This window comes from Otolemur garnettii, unplaced genomic scaffold (assembly GCF_000181295.1).
Source record: "Otolemur garnettii isolate 467f Iridium unplaced genomic scaffold, OtoGar3 scaffold00056, whole genome shotgun sequence".
In the NCBI taxonomy this organism is placed as follows: Eukaryota; Metazoa; Chordata; class Mammalia; order Primates; family Galagidae; genus Otolemur; species Otolemur garnettii.
The window spans coordinates 1,353,106-1,359,926 of record NW_003852451.1 but is presented as its reverse complement, the minus strand read 5'-3'; the positions used below and the strand labels follow the sequence as shown (position 1 = coordinate 1,359,926).

Here is a 6,821-nt window from a genome sequence, read left to right as displayed (position 1 = left end):
TCTCCACAGATTAAAAAGCAAGTCTCAGAAATGTCTACTCTCATCACTGTGATGTAAGGATGTGGAGGCAGGGAGCAGAAAGGACATGAAAGATGCTTTTAGGAAGAGGAGGCGGTAGCTGCAGAGAGAGCCAGCCCACACTACCCCTCGGGGAGAAGGTGAGGGGGGGAGGGCCAAGAAATTGCAGGAAAAGTTGGCCAAGAGGCCAAAAGCCAGTAAAGAGTCTATAAAAGCACTTATAAAATGTTTTATGTCCACTAAAACAAACAATAAAGGCTGTGTGGTAAATAAAGAGAAAAACAGCAATGGCCTTTGTGTGTTTTTATGGCCGGACCTCCTGCCTGGAAGTGTCAGCTTGCTGGGGTGAGTCTTCCTGAGTGTGAGTGCTCCCTAGGAGGCCTGCCCAGCTCCCCAGGTGAGGAGGTCCCCTGGGTGTGAGTGCTCCCCAGGAGGCCTGCCCAACTCCCCAGATGAAAGGGTCTCCTACGGGTGAGTGCTCCCCAGGAGGCCTGTCCGGCTCCCCAGGTGAGGTGGTCCTCCTAGCACCTGATTTGGAAGGGGCTGCCTTCCAGACCCCTACGTTTTTCTTCCTACATCTTTCATCTTTCTGAGTCTTCCCCCAGAAACCTGCTACATCTTCCTGAACACCTAATTTCTGCTCCTTTTTATTTCCTTCTGCTTGAAATGGCTCACCAACAGGAGCTCCTCCAGCAGAGTTGAAGTTCCCAGCTCTGGGAGGTGGCAGCAAGCACACCCATGCTTGCATAGTAGGCAGGCGATGTCTGCGTGGGGGGTCCACTGCAAATATCTCACTTTGTGTCAAACATATTCTTGCATGTTAGCCCCGTTTACATCACAATACTCTTGATGAAACAGTTGTCAGTGTTACTGTGTTCATCTCACAAATGGAGACACTAAGGCCCACATGGCTCCAGGCACACTGCACCTGGTCATTCAGTCACTTGGCTACTCTGCCCTCTTCAAAGTCTGCATGGTTTTCCCACCTCACGCACCCTTTGTCTGCTGCATGACCACTTCTGCCTGTTTGCTGGGTTTACAGCTTTAATCTAGTCATGGTGGTTTCTAAGAAAAGTATCTCATTCAATAGTTGGCTTTTAAGCTCCGAAAGGTACTCAATAAGTACAATAAAAAGTCAAAAAGGGGCCTAAATACTCTAGGCACTTGGCATTGGTGCAGCTCACAGTGAGATCATTTCCGCAGGGACCACAGTGACTGTCAGCACTGACAGATGAGTTCAGGATCTTAGTTGTCAACCTCCTGCATTTATTAAGATGAACTTCCCTTGAAGCAGCCAAGGGGCCAGTGTCTTCACTTGCCACATCTAGGAAGAAGGAAGGGGGATCTGCAGAGAGCCCACTGTACCTCTCACAGAGAATGCTTCCTCCAGGGTGTGGCTTCTATTCACTCCATCAGGAGCCTCCCAGTGCCAGCAGCACATCCCTCCCCAGGTCATGGTGTTCTTCGTAATACTTGTTCACATTGTAAAGCCTCATTATTTTATGCTCACAGCTACCTCCAAGGTAGGCAGAGTTTTTACTCCCCTTGTGCAGATGGGCAAATCAGAGTGATTGCAGAATTAGAAAATGTAGAACAAATATTAAATCTCAGTGTATTGCTTTAGAGCTGATCTCAACTGTGCTAAGTGTCCTGCACAGAACCAAACAGTGGCCAGAGTTCAGTGTGAGCTGGCCCCAGGTGAATGTTTGATTTTATTTAGTTCATCATAAGGAGTTTGTCCTCCCCTCACCATCTGTGTGGATTCATGTCTCCAGCAATCCCAGCTTACATCTCCAGTTTTCTCTGGCTTTCTCAGATGATCTTTTAGAAAACATGTGTCTTCCAAATCAGATTTTATCCCCACCCCAAGAGGCACATAGTTTCTTCCTTGTATGGTGTATATGATGTGGTCATTGTGAACAGACATCATTTCTGCCTCCTATGGTGTGGCTATCGTGAGTGGTCCACATTTCTGCCTCTTATGGTGTGGCCATTGTGAGTGGACCTTGTATCTGCCTCCTACAGTGTGGCCACTGTGAGTGGACCTCGTTTCTGCCTCCTATGGTGTGGCCATCATGAGTGGACCTCATTTCTGCCCTCTAAGTTTTAAGCTTTGCTGGATCAGGACCTTCTCTGACATCTTCTGTCATCAGGCAAAATGCTCTTTACAGAAAGTATTCACTTAAATATTAAGTTCAATTCAAACTAGATCTGACTTTTGAGCTAATTTATAAAGATGACGACTTATTCTTAATTAAAGTTCGGAGGCAGAGATGATAGAAACTCTGAGATAAAGTGTTTTTAAGATTCCAAGTGGCATAAATTACCTCCACTGAATGAGTGAATGAATGTGTGAGTGAATGAGGGACGTGGCAGGTTCCCTGGGAGAATGTGTCTTAACTGGCTCTATAAAACAATTTTCATGTTGGCATCATCAATTTAGATTCTTCTTCCCTAAAACCTGAGAAAGTCCAAGCTTTAAAATGGAGAAAACTACTCTTTAAAACAGTCTTGAACCTGCAGCTACCTTTGTACGCGTCCCTACTCGCTCCCGCTGTCAGTCACAGAGCCCTCTAGAGCCCTTCCCCACTAGGCCAGCACTGCCTGCCCCCCACGTTCCTGTGTGCGCCTCCAGCCTAGAGTGAGCGGTCTTCACGTCCCTGTGCTATTTAGAATAAGCCTGCTTTTTGGAATCTTATAGCTATAGAATTGTGCATTTCAGAGATAAAATTTTCTTAATGTTGCCTCATACCATATAATATTCTATATCATAATCAGTAAAAAAGAGTATCAATACTATGGTGGGAAAATTTATATATGTTAAGATTTGAAGAATGTTTTAACTCACTTTTTAAATAGCTTGAACAGTTGTATGTTGTTTTAAACTTTTTAATCTGGCTTAAAGCCAGGAATTTCTTAAGGAAAACACAGACGATATCTTTGATCCATTGTTTGGCCTTCTAAGAGCTACTGGTGTCCACAAAGACACCTCCTGTGCACCCAGAGCTTTCTCCCACCTGCTTGTCCTGCACCTGTGCAAATAGCCTGGCTTTGTGGAGCGGGAAACACCTGAAATGCTGAGGATTTTTTTTTTATAAAGTTGCTCAAAGTCTAATTGATTACATTCTAAATTTGGCAAAGTGCCTTAGATCTTGAATTGATTTGAAGACCCTCAACCAAGTTCTTTCAACAAATAGTAAATTCTTTAGAAAAGGAATATTTATTTCTCTTTAATGGACTCTGTTTATTGATAAATATGACTTAGTTAAAAGCTTATTTCCTTCCATACACTGTCTTCCTTGAAATTTAATTGCTGTTGTACATGAGGCAGGAGAAATGTGTGCATGAAATGTGTTCTTCTATTTCTGAGGAAGAATACTTCCATTGTTATAGTTCTACACTATTAAATTATCAAGCATTATGGTCAAATTCCAAATGCCTGAATACTAGGCTCTTTTTTTTTTTTTTAAATAAGTTTAGAGGCTGGGTGGCGCCTGTGGCTCAAAGGAGTAGGGTGCCAGCCCCATATGCCGAAGGTGGTAGGTTCAAACCCAGCCCTGGCCAAAAACTGCAAAAAAAAAAAAAAAAAAAAAAAAAGTTTAGAGGCTGCCTCTTCCCATTTAGAGCACATGGTAATTAAATGTCTTACCTAAGCCCCCAGCATTTCCTCACTTAGAGTTTTAGGAAATGCAAATAGATCATCTCTTAAACATAAAAATTACCAGGATTTAGGCTATTCTGTCTTTTCATCTAAAATAGAAGGCAGCTATTTATGGGGGTGGGCTCCTGCTCCACACAGGGGGCCTGTGACTGATCCTGACTGCGCGTGCCCTTCCTCCCTGCTCTCTGTTCCCTCCCTCCACGCTGACCAGCTGTGGGATGTGAGACAGGTTCTCAGGACTCCCAAAGACTCACACAGAGGGCTGACATGAATGTGAAACTTTTGCAAGGCTGAAGCTGCATTTCAGTGGGTGGGTGACTTGGTAAGATGAAGGGCCCACAGAATCATTTCCCCAGGTGCCATCTGCCTCCTGGGCTGCTCCACCCCTCCTAAGAAATTTAGATGCATTTTGGGTGAAGTGAAAATGTGCTGTGAAGCTCCCTGGTGGTAGAAGACCATGAAACGAAGGTGCTTATGCACACACATTTTTGCACAACTCTGAAAAGGCTACAGTCTGTTTTCACTTGACTCTTAGCTAAACTAAACACGACTTGTTTTAGCAGGTGATCTTTTACGAAAAATTAGAGCGTGCTGTTTGAAAGGAAACACGTTTTCAAAACAGCTCTCTCTTTGGTACTGGATGTGAAGGCCCCAACTCCACCTGCTGCTTGGTTCAAGCTTTCACTCAAAAAGCTGGAAAGTGGCCACTGCCAGGCAGCTTGCTGGGCTCTAGCTGGGACACGCTCCTTGCTGTGAGCCGCACCTGCCTGCCCTTCAGGCTGAGGCTCTGAGGACCCAGCCTGGGCCCCATGGGGCTGGAGCCCCTGAGGGATGAGGACCTCTGACCTCATCCCCACAGGGTCTCTTGTTCACTCTTTCACTTTGACTCCAGCTTGAAATTTTGGCTAATCTTTAGTTTTTAATTTTTATCTTTTTTCAATGTACTATCTTTAAAAAATTATGTGTAATATTAGGCAAAATTATTTAAAGTTAATAAATATATTTTTATTGAGAGCACTTTATGTGCTGTGTTCTTCCACCGCCTGTCAAGTTCACCTGAGCCCCTAGAGCAGGCGTCCTCAAACTGCAGCCCACAGGCCACATGCGGCCAGCCTAGGACATTCATCCGGCCCGCTGGGTGTTTTTGCCGCTGCTGCCTGTCCTGCTTAGTAGCCAACTCATCCTGGGACTTGCAGTCCGACCCTCCAATGGTCTGAGGGACAGTGAACTGGCCCCCTATTTAAAAAGTTTGAGGACCCCTGCCCTGGAGCTTGAGTATGGATGGGCCCTCGCTGGGGCCCTTGGCTGGGGCCCTTGCATGGGTGTACTGCACACCTCCTGGGTGAAGGACACAGATGTGACTCAGAACCTTACAAAAGCAGGCTGTGTAAACTAATTGTATATACTGCCATATTAATCTAAAATTTTTTTTTTTTTTGAGACAAAGTCTCACTATGTTGCCCTGGGTAGAGTGCTGTAGCATCACAGCTCACAGCAACCTCCAATTCTTGGGCTTAAGCAATTCTCTTGTCTCAGCCTCCCAAGTAGCTGGTACTACAGGTGCCCGCTACAACGCCTGGCTATTTTTTTTGTTGCAGTTGTTGTTGTTTAGCTGGCCCAGGCTGGGTTTGAACCTGTCAGCCTCGGTGCATATGGCCAGAGCCCTACCCACTCAGCTACAGGCACTGCCTAATCTAAACTTTTTAAAAAATGACAAAAGTAATCTCCAAGGCAGCCCTTTTTAAAAGAGCAGTCAGTGGTGTGAAGAGTGGCTCCCGGGAGTGTCTTTCTGCCTGCAGCCCCTCCCAAGGGTCCTGGTGGGAGCCATTCTATATGCTGCCTTCAGCAAGGGAGTGTCAGGCATTTCCTCAGAAATCAGCACACTCCCTTTGGGGCAGGGGATCACTGGATTACTCTACAAACATTTATTCAACGAACATTATTCCTAACAGTCCATATGAGTGGACTCTGAGAATGTAGATGAAATTGTGCTGCCCTTTAAGTTAGGAAGGCTTCCCTCCCAATTCCAAACTGGACATTCCTCACCCCTGTAACTTCCAAAACAAGGACACAACATGAGCGTTGAAGTAAATTAGCGGATTTAGCAAATGAATTTACAAATTAAAAAAAAAATATTGCCACTCAGAATATTAAAGGCAAAACAGAATGTATGTGCATCCTCTCCCAGAAGTGAATGGTTTTATGTGTCATTTTGGATCAGAATGCAAATATTGACTTAGAGAATCGCGAGTGATGGAGGCGTTGGAAACAGATGATGGCCTAGAAATTTCGAAGAGGTTCACATGATGTTTCTGGCAGTGGTAAAAACTAAATAGTGTCATTCCTTGCGGTTTCATTCCCTGACCATGAAATGGCCTTAGATAGCTTGTTTCTTTGGTACTTTCCAGAGCATTTCTTTAAATTTGTATGGGTTCTTTTTTTTTTTCTCCCCCAAGTTTTTGAGAGTTGATCAAGATAAAGACAAAGATTGTAGCTTGGACTGTGCGGGCTCTCCTCAGAAACCTCTCTGTGCATCCGACGGAAGAACCTTCTTATCCCGCTGTGAATTTCAACGCGCCAAGTGCAAAGACCCCCAGCTAGAGATTGCGTACCGAGGGAACTGCAAAGGTGAGCTTTTGGGGCTATTTTTCCAAAGATTGGCAGATGAGTCATGAAAATGCCTATATGAGTGGTTCATTTTTGTATTTGAAAGCTTGAATTATTTTTGCATGTTTCTTTCAGAATAAGAAAGAAGAATAATTTCTACAGATTTTGAGAGCAGTCTTTTGTTTTACTTGTTGAATGTTCTTTTGGAAGAACACAAAATAAAGCTATACAAGTATTTTGCCGTTTCTGTTCCAAAGTCCTCAAAAATTATTCTCACTAAAGTTTACTCTTGTTTCTCCTTTGGGCAAATGGGATGTGTGGGGTAGGAGGGGCCCATGTTGTGTTTAGTGATTATTATTATGGGATGTGTGCAGTAGGAGGTGCCCATGTGTGTTCAGTGATTATTATGGGATGTGTGCAGTAGGAGGGGCCCATGTGTGTTCAGTGATTATTATGGGATGTGTGCAGTAGGAGGGGCCCATGTCATGTTCAGTGACTATTATTATGGGATGTGTGGGGTAGGAGGGGCCCATGT

At 44.6% G+C, this 6,821-nt stretch overlaps 1 protein-coding gene across 1 annotated transcript in view; it reads left to right on the top strand.

The window, feature by feature from the left end:
• Positions 1 to 6,129: 6,129 nt before the first annotated feature.
• The window catches only part of SMOC2 (SPARC related modular calcium binding 2), a 113,402-nt gene continuing 112,710 nt past the window's right edge, over positions 6,130 to 6,821 (top strand). The window contains exon 1 of the mRNA XM_023514647.1: positions 6,130 to 6,307. The gene's annotated coding sequence lies outside the window, so the exon portion shown is untranslated. The remainder of the gene's footprint in view (positions 6,308 to 6,821) is intronic.